General features: G+C 53.2%; 1 protein-coding gene across 1 annotated transcript in view; it reads left to right on the top strand.

Annotated features, from left to right (window-relative positions):
* The first annotated feature begins 12,980 nt into the window (after window positions 1-12,980).
* Window positions 12,981-18,929, top strand: part of Zfr2 (zinc finger RNA binding protein 2) — a 37,264-nt gene continuing 31,315 nt past the window's right edge. The window contains exon 1 of the mRNA XM_042694028.1: window positions 12,981-13,135. The gene's annotated coding sequence lies outside the window, so the exon portion shown is untranslated. The remainder of the gene's footprint in view (window positions 13,136-18,929) is intronic.

Raw genomic sequence — 18,929 nt, 5'->3', positions numbered from 1 at the left:
CGGGGTGGGGACTACATGGGGGTTGTAGCCTGGGAGGAAAATAAATAAGACTGAATACTACCAAGTATTTCCAACTATGAAAACAGAACAAGGAAACCTGTTTGGGGCACTAAAAGAGGGAAAGGGGTGAAATTGATTGGAATATGGCATTATGGATAGAGATGTTATAACGGAATCTCCTCATATAAATAATCCAATTTTAAAAATAGTGACAATGTGGTTTATCCTTGTCACTGTATTTGATTCTGGTACCCTCTGTATTGTATATACATTTATCTGAATTAGGGAAGGGAAGAGGAACAACAAAATGGTGAGACAAAGTACAAATGATGAACCAGTGCAACAGTGATACTCACAAGACAACATGTTGGAAATGAACTTTACAACTTTAGGGGGAGGGCAATCAGGGAGAGGGAAAGTAGGAGAAAAACAAGAGAGGGGGTAACAATGTTTGACAAGAAATATACTAACTACATATGTAACTGAAAACCCTCTGTATCTCACCTTGACAATAAACTTAAATTTAAAAAAACAGGGAAGAAAGTAATGGAGATCAAAAATCCATACAAAAAATTGATTTTTTTTTAAAGTACTTGTTTCTTGAAAAGATAAAAATGACAAACACCTCTATGTTACCAAAAAGAGAAAACATCAAATCTAATCAAACTTACTGAAGGAGGATATCACAACAAATGGAAATGAAATCCAGAGGGTCATGAGGGAATACTTAGAAAATCTATATTCAAATAATCTGGAAAATCTATATCAGATAGGTAAGTTTCTAGATGCATTTGACCAAAATGGAATCAACAGGATATAAACTGCCAGACGCTGATGATACAAACCTGTAATCCTAGCTACTCAGAGGCTGAAATCTGGAGGATCATGATTTAAAACCAGCTCAGGCAAAAAATAGTCCAAGAGATTCCATCTCCAAAATAATCATAAAACTGGGCTTGAGACATGGCTCAAGTGGTACAGCACTAACCACGAGCAAGAAAGCCAAAGAAGTGTTGGAGCTCTGAGTTCAAACCAAACTACCACCAAAAATTTTAAAAATGTAAGCTACTTAAATAGATGCATAACAAGCAATAAGACTGCAGCAATAACAGTCCCAACAATGACAAGCTCAGGATTCACTGAATTCACTGATGAAATTTATAAAACCTTTAAAGAACACCACTGATACTCCTCTCCAGGTTTTCCATGAAATGGGAAGGGAGGAGCATATTTTATGGAATCAGCTTTTACACTCGTTCCAAAGGAGGACAAAGACATAATTTCAAAAAGAGAACTATAGATCAATATCTATGTTAAACATAAACACAAAATTTCCTAATAAAACAGCCTCAAAATGAATTCAACAACACATTTAAAATTCATACAACCTGGTCAAGTTGGTTCCATCCCAGGGGTGTAAGGACGATTTAGCATACATAAATCGATAACTGTAATCCAGTATATAACAAAGTCAAAAACAAAAATCATGCAGAGAGCCGGGCGCTGGTGGCTCACGCCTATAATCCTAGCTACTCAGGAGGCTGAGATCTTAGGATCCCGGTTCAAAGCCAGCCCGGGCAGGAGAGACCGTCAGACTCCTATCTCCAATAAACCACTAGAAAACCGGAAGTGGCGCTGTAGCTCAAGTGGTAGAGCGCTCGCCTTGAGCTGAAGAGCTGAGGAACAGCGCCCAGGCCCAGAGTTCAGGCTCCACGACCGACAAAAAAAAAAAAAAAAATCATGCAGAGAAAACCTTGACAAAATCCAACATCTTTTCATGATAAACTGAGAATAGAAGGAGCATACCTTAATTAAGAGTATATCTGACAAACCTATCATCAACATCATATTAACAGGAGGGAAGCATTTCTTCTATACTGAAAAATGAGGCAAAGGAGTCAATTCTTTTTTTGTGTGTGTGCTTGCACTCAGAGCCTGGACACTGTCCCTGAGTTTTTCACTCAAGGTTGGCACACTACCATTTGAGCCACAACTCTATTTCTATTTCAGAGAAATTGAAGAGATAGAAGTAGTTTGATCATTACACAAAACATTCACGTATCAAATTATGGTACTGTACCCTCAAGAAAGAAAAAAAGATGCACAAATGTCTCAATAAAAAGGATTGTTTAGGAAAAAAACAGCTAAGCATACAAAACTTACAATACAGCTTCAAGTGTGTGAGTAGGCAGGAGTTGTCCCTATCCCAACCAATGAGGTGGCAGAGCTGGCACCAGCTCCCCTAATCACACTGTGAGCAGAACCCCTACAGGTGTTGATTGACAAAGTAGAAATGGCAAACTTATGCCCTCCAAAGAGCGAGACAATCCATCGAGGCACGGTTAAATATAACAAATGTATTTACACTATTTATACCAGAAAGAGGTCCTGCAACTACCCTGTCCTGGGCTAGATACCCAGAACCAGGAGTAGCCTCAACCACCAAACCTCCAAGCCTCCAATGGGCAGCCCCAACCTTTATTAGTTGGTCTGCAAGCCACCAATTAGTCGGTCTGCAAACCTCCAACCCCAGACCTCCAAAGCTCCAAAACTCCAAAGGGGAAGGCTTTTCCTTTTCTTCCCTTCCTCCTTCTCTGCAGGCCTCTCCACTCTCCACAGCCCTGCCCTGCCCTGCTCTGCTCCGGGAGGAGCCTCTCCACAGGCCTCTCCAGAGGAAGACCCCAAATGACCTGCGGAGGAGGCCTGCCCTACTCTGCTCTGGCAGGCTTTCCCCTCCTGCTGTCCCTCTCTCCTCTGTCTCTCTACTCCCCCACTCCAACCAGACTACTCTCCACTTTACTTCCCCTGCTCTGATCTACCCTTCTCCTCCTGTTCTCTACCTTCCTCCCCTTAGGACTACCGGTCTTTTCCCCTATTCCCTCCTGCCTCATAACACGCAGCCTACACATCCCCAGATGGGCTGCGCCCCTCCCCCACTATAGTTTAAACTGCCACCCATGCTCCTCCCCCAAGCTGCCTCCTGTCCAATCCCCATAGGCAGCTCAGCATGTGGGGCTCGATGCCCCACCCCCTTCCGGGGCCACGCCCCATGGGGCAGTGACGTCAGCCTCTCGATGCCCCGCCCCCCGCCAGCGGGCCAGGCCACGGGGCCACGCTCATTACCAGGGCCCCACTGGTTATTACACAAGCCCTCTCGGCTGCAACTAATTGGCTGGTTGTGTGGACTTCAACCAGGTGGCCAAAGCAGCCACAAGTGAAGCCAATGGGCCTAATCCCCACACAAACCCCACCCCTGGCCACCAGTGAAGAGCTCAGCACTCACCCAAAGCTCAGAGGGAGAAATGGTGGGTTGAAGGTGCCAATGCTCCAGACTGGGGTGCACACGACACCTCAGGCCGGCCCAAGAGGTCACACTGACAGGCAGAAGCTGGCCTCGGCGCGTGGACCACGTGGCCTCGAAGCTCTGACGTCACCTCTCCACGTCCACGCCGGGGTTGAACAATGCCCTGGGGCTACGTATCTATGTGTGCGCGTAAGTACCGCCTTCGTCTTCTCATTGGCTGTCTCCCTGCCTGTCAGACCCACTCACATTCCCCATACGAATGATTGTCAGCTCAGTAACCAATGACAACCTAGAGGAAGCTAGTGTATGGCCTCCTAAGCCCCACCCCGGGAGCCACTGGTAAGCCGGCACCAACTGTGCGGGGCTCGCCCAGGGGAATTCTGGGAATGTGACGCCAGGGTGAGAGACGAATCCAGACCAGGCTTCAGGTGAGGTGAGGGGAAAACTCCACCCCGCCCCACCCCGGGAGACCCGCAGTTTGGTGGCTGTGAATGCGCCCGGAACTCAAGGCTCAGGCCGGGCGCGAGGCCTGCTCTGCCTACTCTGCCTACTCAGCGACTTTTTTGGCAAAACCAACAGTTGGTGCCAGGAGAAGCAGAGGGAAGGGGGAGGGGCAGGGCAGAGCAGGCCCAGTAGGGGTGGGAGAGGCCTAAATAGACGTACAGTCTCCGACGTGGGTTGTCTGACCCAGACCTTCTCTTTATTACTCAAAACGGTCATAACTTTTTTGTTTTTCTTTTTGGCTGGTCCTGGGCCTAGAACTCTGGGCCTGGGCGCTGTCTCCAAGCCCCTTTTGCTCAAGGCTAGCACTCTACCACTTGAGCCACAGCACGGGCCTCCAGATTTTTCTGTAATTAATTGGAGGTAAGAGTCTCACAGGCGTTCCTGCCTAGTCTGGCTTTGAACCTAAATCCTCACATCTCAGCTTCCCTGAGTAGCTAGGATTACAGGCGTGAGTCACCGGTACCTGGCAATGATCATCATTTTTTATGGTATTTTGACTTCAAATAATTTAACGATCATCATTGTTAAAAAGATAAAGAAAAACAAAAGAGGTCTCAGGCCCTTGGTAGCCTGTCTAGAGTACTTGCCCTTTGGGCACAGAAGAGGCTTCAAAGAAGCCCCCAGCATGGACATCCATTGCTACCCTGCCTGCCATTGCCCAACACTACACCCAGTCCCTCCCCAGGTCTACCTACTGTGTAATCATTGCTTCCAAACTCTCCCCATCTAGTACCAGAACCCCACCACCACCTTAATAATTTTTTTTTAATGTCCCTACTTGCTAGGAAGTGAAATAGATGACAGTGTCCATATGGTCTCATGGGACCTTTCTTATAAAGATGAATTATACTGTTGCTACTGTTGGCCTCTGTATGGCATCTCAGGCTATATCCATTCTGCAGTGTGCTTGTCTTGGGGGTCTGCATACTTAAGTGAACACACAATAACATCAAGCAGCACAGGGGTCTGCCGGTCCACTTGGGAAGGTGAAAGGTTTTATAGGTCCCTCTTTCCCCATGTGTGGCAAAATTCTACATCCCTCATGATTTAAAAAAAAAAAAAGCCCTGGGGCTGGGAAGGTGGCTCAGTGATAGAGTGCTTGCCTTGCATGCCTGAGGCCCTGGGTTCGATTCCTCAGCACCATATAAGCAGAAAAAGCCAGAAGTGGCACTGTGGCTCAAGTGGTAGAGCACTAGCCTTGAGTTGAAGAGCTGATGGACAGAGCCCAGGCCCAGAGTTCAAGTCCCACAACCAGCAAAGAAAAAATAAAAACCTGAAGAAACTAGGAATAGAAGGAATACAACTCAACATCAAAAAGACTACGTATAATAAGCCTACAGCCAACATCATCCTAATGATGGTGGGAATGTAAATGATTGCAGCCCCTATGGCAACCAGTATGGAGGTTCTCTCAGAGGAGGCAAGGAGGAATGAGAAGAGTGCTAGAGGAGATGAACTTGAACTCTAGGGCCCCACCTGCCCTTCACATACTGGCCTGGGCAGGAAACAAGACAACTATCCTGTGCCCCAGAATGAGGGCTGGGGATGTGGGCTGGGCTGGAGGGTAAGATAGAGGCAGCTCCTTCCTGTGGGATCTTGGGAGTCCCACTGCCCAGGGGAAGGAGGCTGAGCAGGAGATAGGCAGAGGATAGGACCTGGTAAGGATCAGCGAGGCCTGATACCCATTCCTCTATGAATAGGAGACTCAGGTAATCACAGTTGGGCCTGGACTCTGGCTCCATGGACTACCTCCCTAGAGGCCTGAACTCCCCACTTCCCAACTTCTGCAGTTAGCCATGGAGCAGGGGCTGTGTTCTGAGGGCTCATCGGACCCATGGAAGACAGATAGGGATGATGTGGTATCTTCTGTCCTACCCACTGAATCTGTTGTAACGGCTTCCTGAGGAACCAGCCTGAGGCCTTTTATGAGAGACTGAAACCAGGGTTGTGTTCATACCCCATCCATCTGCCTTCTCCAGGCAGGTGCTGTGGTTTCTCCACCCAGCTCAAAGGATACACTTGGAAGTGCCCCTGCCCCTCACCCCACTCTCAAACAGGTGCAGCCTAGACAGCACATGAGAGTGGGAGGGGTTTGCTGATGGGTCTGCTGTCTGGGGGGGGGGGGGGTTACAGGAGGGGAATTGGTTATTGCGCCTGGCAGAGGACAAGGATGGTGTGAACTGCTAGGAACACAATGTCCACTGTTCTGGAGAGCAGTTAGTACCAGCACCCATCCTTTGTAGACCTTTGTGTGTCCTGCCCAAAGCACCATCCTCAGCTGACCACAGAGCCCTCATGGCCCCATGGCAGACTTGGCCTTGTGGCCAGCCTGGAAGAAGCTGAAATGAATCTATCCATGTACAGAGCAGAGTCCTGGCCAGGCTCTGGACGGGGGCAGCCCCTTGAGTCCAGCCAGTAGTGGGACCACAGCACCAGGTCTTAGCTACTGTCAGCTGTGTGAGGCGGGATGGGGTGGCCCAGGGCAGGTGGCTGAGAGCAGGCAGTGAGGATGGAGAGCAGGCAGTGAGGAGGTGGGAGCCAGCCTGAGCTTCCAGATTCCATCCATTCGTGGGCGTGTGGTGCCCCCTAGTGTCCATTCTAGGGAGCACTTGGTTGCTGGAGAGCCACAGCTTGGTTAATGGTGACAGGACTGGTTTCCTGCCTTTCACTCCCAGGCAAATTTTCCCTGGGTATGTGCACCTGTGTTTTCACCCGTCCTTTACCCAGGGAAAGGGGCTCCAGGTTTTCAGCTGGCACTGGGAGAAATCAGGCAAGAAAGGAGAGGTTCCAAGCAGAGCTCACCCGGGGTTGGACGGAGCAGAGCCCTTTCCTTCCATGTTGGGGTGGGCTGCCAGCCCTGCTCCCAGCTCCCCTCTCCCATCTCCTCAGCAACCTGGACGGGAGGGGGCTGCTGCAGCCAGCCAGTCTCCAGTACTGCAGCTGGCTACAACCTAGGTGCCTCCCCACAGAACCCCTATGGGTACAGCAGCCATTCCCCAGCAGTCCTGGTGATAGCCAGTGTGCCCTTCTGGCCACACTGCCAGCTATCCTGGCCCAGGACACCGGCTTTGAGCCTGGGCAGCAGGTGACAGCAGTGACCGGGCACTCACAGCGGGGCCCTGCCTGACAGGAAGAACTGTGTTGCCCCCAAAGCCCAGCTGCTGCTCTCCTGGGCACCAAGCTCAACAGGTGCACACTGACTTGTGGCCAATGCCCCTGAGGGGGCAGCTTTGATTCCCAGGGCTCAGGGTGAGCATAGGTGCATGTGCTTAGGGTCACCTTGACCTTGGAAACCAGGACACCCCCCCCCAGCCTTGATACCCACAAGCCATAGGGCCAGTCATATGTTTCTGCCAGGGCCTGTGGCCTTTGTCCTCCACAGGAGAAGACACGGTGGTGGGTGGCCAGTAAGGTGCAGACTAGCTCACCCTCTCTCCTTTCCCACACAGGTGCAACGGCTACACAGCTACCACCATGGGTGAGGACCACGGGGCCCAGAATCATGCCGTTCTGCCCAACCATGGAGGGATTCTTAAGGACTTCAACAAATACATGGCGTATATAGAATCACGGGGAGCCTACCAGGTGGTCCTGGCCAAGGTAGGTGATGGGACCGGGGCAGCCCTTCGTGTCCCCGTCTTCTCTGAGGAGCTCCATTTGCTCACTAACCCAGAGGGACCGCATCACCTCATCTGTGGGCATGCTTGCCATGTGGCCAGCACTGTGTTCCGTGGGTGCTAGGGATGTTGATGGGTGATGAGGACCCCAGCCCCCCTCCCCAGGGCACTGGCAGGCTGGGCAGAGACCCAGACTCTGCTGCATGAAGCCCACAGCATCCTTGGCCTGCACTGTCTCCCACCCCAGGGATGAGGGGGCTCACCAGCCTTTGGAGAAGTCCATGCTGGGGCCAGAGTTTTCACCTAATTATTTCCCAATTAAAGGACAGTGGCATGGGGACAGTGACAAAGTGAGTGGAACTCCTGCCCAGTCGTCACTCTAACCCATGCTATCATAGGTTTCTTCAGTCTTTCCCAGCATGTGTGTGTATGTGCTGACTGTGTGCATGGTTTTTTTGGTTTTGTTTTTTTTGTTTTTTTTTTGGGGGGGGGGGTCGTCGTGGGGCCTGAACTCTGGGTCTGGGCGCTGTCCCTCAGCTCTTCAGCTCAAGGCTAGCGCTCTATCACTTGAGCCACAGCGCCACTTCCGGCTTTTTTTCTTTTTGCTTATGTGGTGTTGAGGAATCAAACCCAGGGCCTCAGGTATGCAAGGCAAGCACTCTACCAATGAGCCACCTTCCTAGCCCTGTGTGCATGTTTTTGTGTGTGTATTTTTGCGGTTTTTGTTTTTTATTTGCCAGTCCTGTGGCTTGAACTCAGGGCCTAGGCACCGTTCCTGAGCTTCTTTTGCTCAAGGCTAACACTCTACCACTTGAGCCACAGCGCCACCTCTGGCTTTTTTTGTTAATGTGGTACTGAGGAATCAAACCCTTCATGCATGCTATGCAAGCACTCTACCACTAAGCTACATTCTCAGCCCTGTGTGCATGTTTTTGTATACATAGATGTGCATGCATGTGTGTGCATGATTGTGAGTCCCTGAGCTTCCCTGGAATGCAACAGCGCGTGCACCCAGCATTCTGTTGGCAGGTCCTGTGGCTGCGGCTGTAGCTGATCTTGATGAGCAGGTCTGGGCCTCGATCCCAGACAAGTGCAATCCTAATTAGTAACTGTGTGAACTTGGAGTCTACTAGCTGCCCTCCACTTTGTCTTGCGTACCTGAGTCTCTTGCTTTGCCCAGGGTTGTCAAGAAGGTCCTCCAAAGTGTCGGAGGGAATGTCCTCAGTAGTGAAAGGGCCTCCATTGCTATGTGTGCCAGTGAAACTTTATTCATGGACACTGCATGTGTGTGTCATACTCTGATCACTTGCTGCAAGGTAATTGTTTGGTTTGTCCCAGCCAAACCAAAGGAGCCAAACCAGGGAGAATGATAGGAGTTGTGGCATTGATCAAGGTACATTGGACATATAATCTGATCCTGGAATTGAACCCCTTTATACAGCTACTTTAATAAAAGACTTTTTTTTTTTGTCCGTCATGGGGCTTGAACTCGGCCTGGGCACTGTCCCTCAGCTCTTCAGCTCAAAGCAAATGCTCTACCATTTGAGCCACAGCGCCACTTCTGGTTTCTTGGTGGTTTGTTGGAGATAAGAGTCTCACTGAGGGGCTGGGAAAGTGGCTCAGTGGTAGAACGTTTGCCTTGCATGCATGAGGCCCTGGATTCAATTCCTCGGCACCACATAAGCAGAAAAAGCCAGAAGTGGTGCTGCAGCTTAGGTGGTAGAGCGCTAGCCTTGAACTGAAGAGCTGAGGGACAGCGCCCAGGACCAGAGTTCAGGCCCCATGGCCAGCAAAATAAAAGAGAGGCTCACTGACTTTCCTATCCTGGCTGGCTTTGAACCGCGATCCTCAGATCTCAGCCTCCTGAGTAGCTAGGATACAGGCGTGAGCCACCAGTGCCTAGCCATATAAATTTTTAAAAAGAAATGCAGGAAGTGGCGCTGTGGCTCAGAGTTATAGAGCACTAGCCTTGACCAAAAAGAGATCAGGGACAGTGCCCAAGCCCTGAGTTCAAGGCTCCCAGACACACACTGACAAAAAGAAAAATTAAAAGGAAATACATCAGGACTGGGAATGTGGCTCAGTGGTAGAGTGTTTGCCTAGCATGCATGAAGCCCCGAGTTGGATTCCTCAGCACCACATAAACAGAAAACACTGGAAGTGGTGATGTGATTCAAGTGGTAGAGTGCTAGCCTTGAGCAAAAGCTCAAGGACAGTGCCCAGGCCCCGAGTTCCAGCCCCAGGTCTGGCATAGAAAGAAAGAAAGAAAGAAAGGAAGGAAGGAAGGAAGGAAGGAAGGAAGGAAGGAAGGAAGGAAGGAAGGAAGAAAGAAAGAAAAGAAAGAAAGGTAGGGAACATTCTGGAAGTCTGTAAGAGAGCAAGGAGAAGATCTGATTTGGCCTGGGACAAGAGCTGAGGGTTGCTCCCTGCAGTAGCTTCGGACCTCTCCTAGCAGCCATTGATTGCATCTCTAAGGATGCTCAACCCAGTCTCCTTGTTCTCAAGGGTGGGGTGCTCACCCTGCATTCCCCCTCCAACCTCACCCCCCCCATACCCTCAAGGAGCTGGCACTACACCTCCCCTGGTCAGTTGGAGCTTCTCTCCAAACTGACCCTCTGTTCTTAGTTGTCATGTTTCAGTCTCCTCCTGGGTCAGATGTCACGGCCTTCCCCATGGGGTAGGTGAAGGCGGCAGTGGTCAGCCTGTCCCCTGCCACCAAGCCACCCCAGCACACCGTGCCTGGCAGCAGGGCAGCCATGGTGGGAACTGCACTGCTCTGCACTGAGGTGCCTTTCATGCCCCCGTCACTTCCCTGAGCCATCACCGCCATTTCACCCCAGCCACCTGAGTAAGATTGCTGATAACCTGATTTGTCATCAGCTCTTGTTGCAGTGCTGATAATTACAACAGAAACAGGGCCCAGCTGTCCTTCCCACCATTTCTGTGGGCTCAGACGCAGACATGGGATCCTTGTCACATGGCTCCTTGTCACATGCTTTATGTGCTCAGCACACTTAGCCGCATGCCTAGACACCCACCTCCCAACAGAGATGGCTGACAGCAATCCGGCAGCTTCCTCTCACAGACTCCTTCATGGACAGCTGGGGGCCAGGAAGGGGCCGAGACCCAGAGGAGGTGCTGGCCACGAGGCAGGGAGAATTTCTGAACCTCAAACCAGGCAGTACTTGACTATCCTGTGGGCAGGACACCCCTACAGGCTGCCCAGGTCTCCCTGTTGCCTGGGCCCCAGAATCCCTCTGGGAAGGAACCCAGGCCCTGTGCTCAGGCATCCTAAGCTTGTGACCCTCACTTAGAACCCCTGTGAAGATGGTACAAAAAAGCTCCTCCTTCTTGGGACCAAGTCAGGGTGTCACTGTTCAGCCCCATGCTCCTAGAAGAAGGGGTCCAGAAGCCCCAGGGGGCACACATGGGAAGTCAGATCTTAATCTTTATGGCCACAAAAGGCAGTTTTGTTTTTGTTCTCGGGTGTTGGGGGGGCAGTGGAGAAGCCAGACGGTCTGCGGACAGGATCACCACTACCCAGGCAGAGGGAGACTCTCAGGCCCTGCTCCTCAGTTTCCCTGTCTATAAATGAGTTGATTGACAGATGACTTGTCCATGGACAGGAATTTGCCTGTGATGGACACACAGCCCCACCCCCCCTCAGGATTAGCCAGAAAAGACCCTTCTGCCTCCCACCCTCCCCCCCACACACATGGCTGCATGTCCCCTTTGGTACAGGGGCATTTCCAGTTGTCATGACAGGCAGGACAAAGCCCGCCCTGGTGAACACCAGGCCTGTCCAGAACAGGACCCCGGTGCCAGGTGCCACAGGGACTGGGTGAAAACCGGTTTTCCAGGAAACACGTCTTCCTGTCCTGTGTGCACGTTGGTGACCAGACTTCAGGACCACGTTCAGCGGCCACCAAGGAGCGTGGTCCCCACGGCCCTCCCTCGGTGCCCGGCTCGGGGATGGACACGTGCGTGCGTCCCTGTCCGCGGTTCCCGGGGTCCGAGGCTCGCGTTAGCCCTCAGCCCTGCGGGGCGAGCGCGGGGCCGGCATCTGACGCCGAGGCTGGGCGCGGCAGGACCCCGCCCCGCCCCAGCCGGCGACCACCTGTGGCCGGGGCGGCCTGAGCGGACGCGCAGGGGCGCGGAGGGGGCTCCCCGCGCCGTCCTCTCCGTGTGGCTGGATTTCGTCATTCATTCATGGAGGAGGGACGGCAAGGCGCGGAGCCGCAGAAAAAATAATCCCTTCCAGGCGCTCCGCGCAGGAGCCCTGCCGGCCGCGGCCGCGGGTTCAAGCTCGCGTCCTTCCCCCACCTGGAGGACGGGGTCTTCCTCCCCCTGCGCGGGGCCTGACTCCAGCTCCGGGGGGCGGGGGTGGGGACCCCCCAGCCAGAGGCGGAACCACATCCTCCAGATGTGGGGTGCGGTGGTCCCCGGTGAGCCGCGCGCGCGCCCGCGCTGAGAGCCCGGCTGCACCCCCCGGGCACCGCGAGCGACCGCGAGGGGCCCGGCTCGGCTGCGCTGCGGTCTAAGCACCTCGCAGCGAGTTCGGGAGCAGAAGAGGAGTCCCCGCGCTCGCCCCGGGCCCAGCTGCCCTCCTCTCCACCCGGTAGGCAAAGCCTCGGTCCCGGGCCTCCCGGCACTGCGGAGCCCTGTGGGCATGGTAAACAGGCACGGAGCACGAGCTGAAACCAGGGGCCTTGACCCACCCGAGCTCCCACCGGGCCTCAAAACTGTGGGAACCATGACTTGCAGGTAGACGCGGAGACCCGCGGGAGGCGCGCGCGGGCGGAGGCGCACGCAGGGGCGGTGAGAGCGGAAGGAGGCGCGCGGGGCGGAGGCGCGCGCAGGGGAGGCGAGAGCGGGAGGAGGCGCGCAGGGGAGGCTCGCGCTGGGAGAAGCCGCGGGAGGAGGGGGCAGGGGAGGACCAGGAAGCGGTGAGAGGAGGAGGCGCGCTCCCGGGGAGGCGCGCTCCCGGGGAGGCGCGGAAGGAAGAGGTGCGCTAGGGGAGCGGAAGCGCAGGCAGGGGGAAGGAGGGAGGCGCAGCGGAAGGGAGGAAATGCGCTGGGAGCGGAGGCGTAGGAGGGGGGGGGAAGAGGTACCAGGAGTGGGAGCGGGGGCGCGCGGGGGGGAGGGGCGTGCTTTGCATCCCAGGCGCCCAGAGCACCAAACCATGCCCACCTGCCTATCGCAGGATCGGGATTGAAAGCCACAGTGCTTCCAGATAAAGTTGCCCCTGGCAGGGCAGGCGGAAGGTGATAAGCCCCTCAGTCTCGCAGAGGGGTACAGCCTGGCCTCCCTCTCCGTGCCCAGGCCTCAGCGAGAGCCTCGACAGGAGGCTTGCGGGTACACTCGAAATGTGAGGACGGTTACCACGGCAACGCGGCCCGCGCATGCGTGATGCTGCCCATTGGGGGGGTGCGGGGGCGAGAGGGGAGGGGAGGGCCCCCAGTCCCCGTCATCGCTGCTCGCCCCCGGCCCCCTCCTCCGCCCACTGCTGGCAGAGCCTTCACGGACTCTGATTGGCTGGTTTTTTGTGCAAGGGGCGTGGCCAGTCCTGCTGCAGGAGCCGCGCCTCCGGACGGCGCCCAGTGGTGCCAGCGGCCGGAGGGAAGGCACCACCCACAGCCGCGCTGGGGCGGGTGCAGATTTTCTGGTGGCGCATTGCAGATGCAAAAACAAACCAGGGGCAAATAAATAAGTAAGTGGCGGGGTGGCGGGGTTCCTTGAGAGAATGGGTGGGGGTCGGGGGGGGGGTCTAATTACCATTTCTCCTTTCAAAGGCAGCAGGGGGTCTTCGCGGGCAGGGAATTGGCGTCCCCGGGATTCAGGGGTGCGTCATTCCGGCCCTGGCGGAGGTTGGGGCGCAGAGCCCCACACGCGGCGGGGGCGCTGCGGCTGCAGTCGCCTCCCAGATAGTTCTCTGGGCCGCGGGAACGGCGCCCCCTGCAGTCGTCCGGAGGAGCCCCAGAAGCTGGTAGGCGATGTAGGGCCAAGAACGCAGCCTTTTCAGACCCAACGGGAGCTTGGACAGAGGCCCAGAGCCCCGGGGGGGGGGGGGGCATGGGAGGAGTCGTGGTGCAGCCAGGCCTTGATTATGGCACCTGCTTTGGGGGAATTAATGGAATATCTGGAGAGCCGGGAGGAGAGACGGGTGGGGGGAGCACTGTTAATGTTTCTTGTGTTGCAGGGAGCACTGTTCATGTTTTTACGTTGCAGAGATTTTTTTTTTGTTATTTTTGTTCGTCTGAGACTCTACTGTAAGAGGGTTGAATGGCCCCACGGCCATTTTCCATCCCCGAGAACTTGTGCGTGTGACCTTGTTTGGGCAAAGGGTCTTTGCGGATGAAATCGGGTTGCGGATGCAGTGAAGACACCATCTTGGATTAGGGCGGGCACTGGATCTGATGATTGGCATACCGAGGGGGAGGGGGGAAGCGCAGGAGGCGGGGCCGCGTGGGCTGTGGGGGCAGAGACGGAGTGACGTGTGTCTACAAGCCCCGAGCACGGCAAGCATTTCCTGCAGACTAGACTAGATCTTCCTCAGGCTTCAGCATGAGCGGCCCTGCTGCCTCCAAGAGTGTGAGAGAGAGAACACGTCTCTTGTCCGAAGCCCTTAGTTTGTGGTACTTCGTGGCTTTGTGGTGACCCCAAATAGGAATCTAGTCCTGTTGTGCTCTCCTAATTCCTCCGAGTCATTGAGGTGGTTTCCTGCCTGCTCCACGAATACATCAAATTCATTTCTACCGCAGGGCCTGTCCCTGTGATGTTTTACCCTGTCAGATATGCGCGTGTCCTTGTGTACATATGAATCATGTGTCAGTTCAGAAGTGATCTCAGACAGGCTGATTACCCCCTGCCCTGGCCCCGCCCACCACGCTTTCCTATTTCTCACAGATTTTTGATTTAGTGCTTTTTTTTTTTTTCATTGTGGAACTCAGAAGACACTGCATCCAGGTGGCTGCATGAGTCTGCACTTTTTCTTAGAGACATCTTTAAAGCCAGGTAGTATGCAGGGCCCTTGGGAAGTTTCCCAGAGGTAGGGCAAGAGCAATGAGATTTGAGCTCCAAGAAGTGAGTAGGAATTGGATGGATGAAGGAAAAGGCAGAAAGGCGTTGTGGACAAACAGTTTTGTCAGATGGTCGGCAGAGCATCAGCTGCTCCCACCCATAATGCCCCAGGAGCTATCCTGGGTGATGATACTCCCCCATCCAGCACCACATTCTACTCAAGCTAGGCTTCTGGTCAGTTTTTGTTTTTAATTTGGTAGCGTACAGCCAACATAAACCCCACATGTAACACAGCTCGACAGCAGGCATTAAACAGTCACTACCACCCATCTCCCACACTGAAGCTCTGCTCCCATTCAACACCAAGTCCCCTTCTCCCTCAGTCTCTGTCACCCTCTCTCCCCTACCCCACGGAATCCTATTTCCAGTCTCTGGATCTGACCACCTAGGGAGCACCTGTGTGTGGGTCCTGCAGTGTGTGTCCTTCTGTATCCCATTCTCAAGTCCCTCACATTGCAGCAGATGTCAAAATGTTCTTCCTTGTCATGGCTGGGTGATATATGTATATAGCAGATGGCTATTTTGCTTTGTAGAGCAGGGGAGAATGCATATGTTCTGGGCTGAGGATGAACAAGGTGATGCCTTGCCTCTCATGACAAACCAGGGTCTGGGGAGAAAAGGGTATCTATTGAATGTTGCTTTTTTTTTTTTTTTTGTATTTGTGGTTTTGCTGGAGAGGTGATTTTTTTTTTAATGACCCAGCCTGTAGTGTTGAAGTGGTGTCGTCTATGTTCAAGAAGGCTGAGTGTGTTCCACAGAAAGTAACACATTGGAGGCAGGAGTTACATTGTTTAGCTTTGAATTCAGCGTTCATGAATCATGGGAAATAAGGCATCTTTAAGCAGGAAAGTATGAACAAGGTTGTGTGTTAATAAAGATGTCATGACCTGAGGTGGATGGGAGACCTAGCTGTGTCCCCAGGGAACAATGGTCAGTTCACAGATTCAGGGTTCTTGGCCAGTGAAACCAGTACAAACCAACTGTGTCCTCTTCCCAGGTCTTTTTTGAGAACAAGATTGGGCATAGATATCACCTAGCACAATGCTTGTGATAAATAGTAGGAGGGCAAGTACTGTACAACTAGACAATAAAGCAGCTTCCCTAATCCAACTGGAACTGCAGGCCTGGAGAGAGGCATGTGGGATTGCCCATTAGCTAGGCTACCAGACCATTCCAAGCAGCCACTAGACACAAATGGGAGTAGACCACACACCAGTCATTAGTGGGCTCCCCTTGGCACAGGATGTCCCACTTCACTTGTCCCAGAATTATCTAGATTGTGTCAGCTTCATGTAAGGAGACAAAGGTACATTGTACCTCATGCCTGTGACATATTTCATAGTCAAAAAAGGCAAATTTGACATCTGAGTCATGCTTTGAGCAAAGGGCGGGGCTTGACCAGACACCATATCTCAATGACTAAAGAAGGACAGACCCCTGCAAAGGGGCAGGCTAATGGAAGGGGGGTGGAGCTTGAGCAAAAAATTCTATGTGTCAGTGGCTGAAGGTAAGGTGCAACTCCACGGGGGGTGGAGCAGAGTTAAAGGAAGTCAGGGCCTGGGCACAGGGTAGGGCTCACATTTGGGGTCCCCATTATGTCACAGCATGAGGATGCACCCATGGTGGCCAGGGGTTCTTCCAGCCTCATCCAGGGCACTGACCAGCTGCCCAGGTAAAGGTCCAGCCCTCTGCCTGCCCAATCCCTAGGAAAGCTGTACCCAGGGGCTGGGAAGGTGGCTCAGTGGTAGAGCGCTTACCTTGCATGCCTAAGGCCCTAGGTTCGATTCCTCAGCACCACATAGGCAAAAAAGAAAAAAGCACAGAAGTGGCGCTGTGGCTCAAGTGGTAGAGCGCTAGCCTTGAGCTGAAGAGCTGAGGGACAGTGCCCAGGCCCAGAGTTCAGGCCCCACGACTGGACCCAAAAAAAAAAAGAAAAAGCTGTACCCAGAGGAATGAGAGGACAAACCTCCCACTGAGGTGGGCTCTGAATCACAGCCTGGGGGGAGGGGGTACCGCACCAAAGGGTCTCCTTCCACACCTGAGGGAGCACCCAAGGGTAGCTGTGCCAGTGAGCAGTAAAGGTGCAGAGGAGCTAATGGCTAATGGGGACACAGAGGAGGGAAACCTGCCATACAGAAGGAAGGTCAGGGGACCTTGGTTGGGATTTGGAATAAGGGTAGAAAGTAGATGAACATTTTGGGGTGCCTGGATGGACAGGGCTGAGGGAAGCTGACCATTGGGGAGTTAGAAAATCAAGAGGAGGAAGATACTGGTTTATTCACTCTGGGCCTCACACTTGCTTGACTGGAACTCTTCCACTTGAGCCACCCCTTCAGCCCTGCTTTTTGCTGCTTATTTTGGAGATAGTCTTGCAGACTTTTCTACAGTGACTGGCTTTGAACCATGATCCCCTGGATCTTAGCTTTTTCACTAGCTAGGATTACAGGCATGCGCCACCAGCACCCAGCTGTGATATGTTTTGACTGGAAATCCTTGTGATCAGTATTGCCCACTACAATAGCCCTGGCTGTGTGCGTGTGTTGCTATGGACACAGAAAGGACCTGAACTATGATCCTAGGGCTGTGATAAAGCACTCTTGGAATGTCCGTCCTCAGTGTTTGTAATGGCATGTATGTCAGTATTTGCTGTTGCACTTAGTGGACTGTTTATCTAGACATTGATGGACTCCTCCTGAACCCTGAAAGCCAGTACATACACACACACACACACACACACACACACACACACACACACACACACACACTCACTCACTCACTCACCCACCCTGCCACAGTCAGCGTGCAGGAACAGGGGCTTCTCTCGGTGCTGAAAGACAGGTGGTCTTTGGATACTTGGATGTCCAGCTGACTGACATTCTGATCTGGTCTCCCTCTGGTGGAAGGGTGGTGGGTAGATAAGTAGCTGAACAGTGAAGTTCCAAAAGTAAGGATTTGTTGGCTTAAAAAAGAGCTGTGTGAGATTCCTCTCATTCCTGAGATTACTGGGGGGGGGGGGACCTCGTTTTCACCTCAGTTCTTTTCTTGGACTCAGTGTTTGTGTGAGTGTGTGTGTGTGTGTGTGTTCCTATTGAGTCATTTTTTAAGGCGATGTCCAATTGAAATCAGTTATAATCCAGGTGTGTATAAAACCAAAGAGAAGAAAGCAATCATTGTTATATGCAAACGAGTTCCTGTTTTTCTTCCGGGCCTTCTCTAAGGCATCTCACTGCCTGCCTGCCCCTGTGACCCCACACTTGGATCTTTCCAAGCCTGGTCCACAGTCCAGGTGTTGACAGGTCCCCTGGGGCAAGTGATGGCATGTCCCAGAGGAAACAGGCCTCCCTCCTCCCCCTATACCACTGCCCCACAGGGGCACCCCTTCCTAAAGGAGTCTTTCTTCCCTGGGCCTCCCAAGTTCCCAGGAGTTGGGGGACTATGTGAACCTGATGTCCTGCTGCCTTTACATCCTACGATCTAACCTAGAAGATGTGCCCAGGAAAGCCTGACTCCCTCCCATTCTGACCAAAAATCCATCCAGAACCGTCCAGAACTGGGCCCAAGGCCAAGGACACAGGTAGGACAAGTGAGTGCGCATGTGTGGGGTGGGGGTGGGGGGTATGCTGAGTGCTGCTCTCCTCAGCCAATAGTAATCGCATGTCCCCAGCTTCAGGCTTGAGCTCCCTCCCTCCCATCTGGGCTCCAGCCTGGCTCTTGTCGCCATGGAGACAGCAGCCGCATTGACGTAGTGCAGTGTTGCCTGCTCCCTAGCAACAGGTGATTATCCGCCACAGCTGTGTGCTCATTGGTTGAGGAGAGGTTTGCAGAGGAGAGCTGCATCCCTCCAGCCCTTTGCTGTCTCAGAGGTGCCTGGCCTTGGAAGAGGGCCCCTCCCCAGCCAGCCAAAAACAATTATTACACATAAAATACAATTATACAGAGAACCCCGGCTCTCCCTGTACCCCTCCCCAGGCTCCTGCACCCCACAGTGAGGGATGTGGAGTCTCCTTTTGGGGTGATGGAATGTTCTAGAACTAGACGCAGATGATGGTAATATCATTGTGAATGACCCACACACTATAAAGGGTAGATGTTAAAGTGTGTAGCTTGTACAGCAACCCACAGTCATTCTCCATGCCTGGGACATCTGACCCCCAGCTCCAGGCCCTCATCCTACCCCTTTTTGTCCTTGAAGACTAGTAGGGAGCAGGGGGCCTCCTCTGCCTGGATCCATTATTGCCCTCAGGGTTGATGCAGCTGACCTTCAGATCCAAGGATCCTTACCCCTGACTCACAGCCAACCTCGGACCCCTGCTCCCATTGCCCAGTTTGTGCGGCCCTCGGCCATCTAGAAAGTGCCAGTGCAGCCCACAGTACCTGAAACACTTGCCCTGGAGGACAGCTGCCTCCACCCTGTGACCTTTCCT

This window comes from Dipodomys spectabilis, unplaced genomic scaffold (genome assembly GCF_019054845.1).
Source record: "Dipodomys spectabilis isolate Male_0828 unplaced genomic scaffold, ASM1905484v1 ptg000173l, whole genome shotgun sequence".
Classification (NCBI taxonomy): domain Eukaryota; kingdom Metazoa; phylum Chordata; class Mammalia; order Rodentia; family Heteromyidae; genus Dipodomys; species Dipodomys spectabilis.
This window is presented reverse-complemented; position numbering and strand designations above follow the sequence as displayed.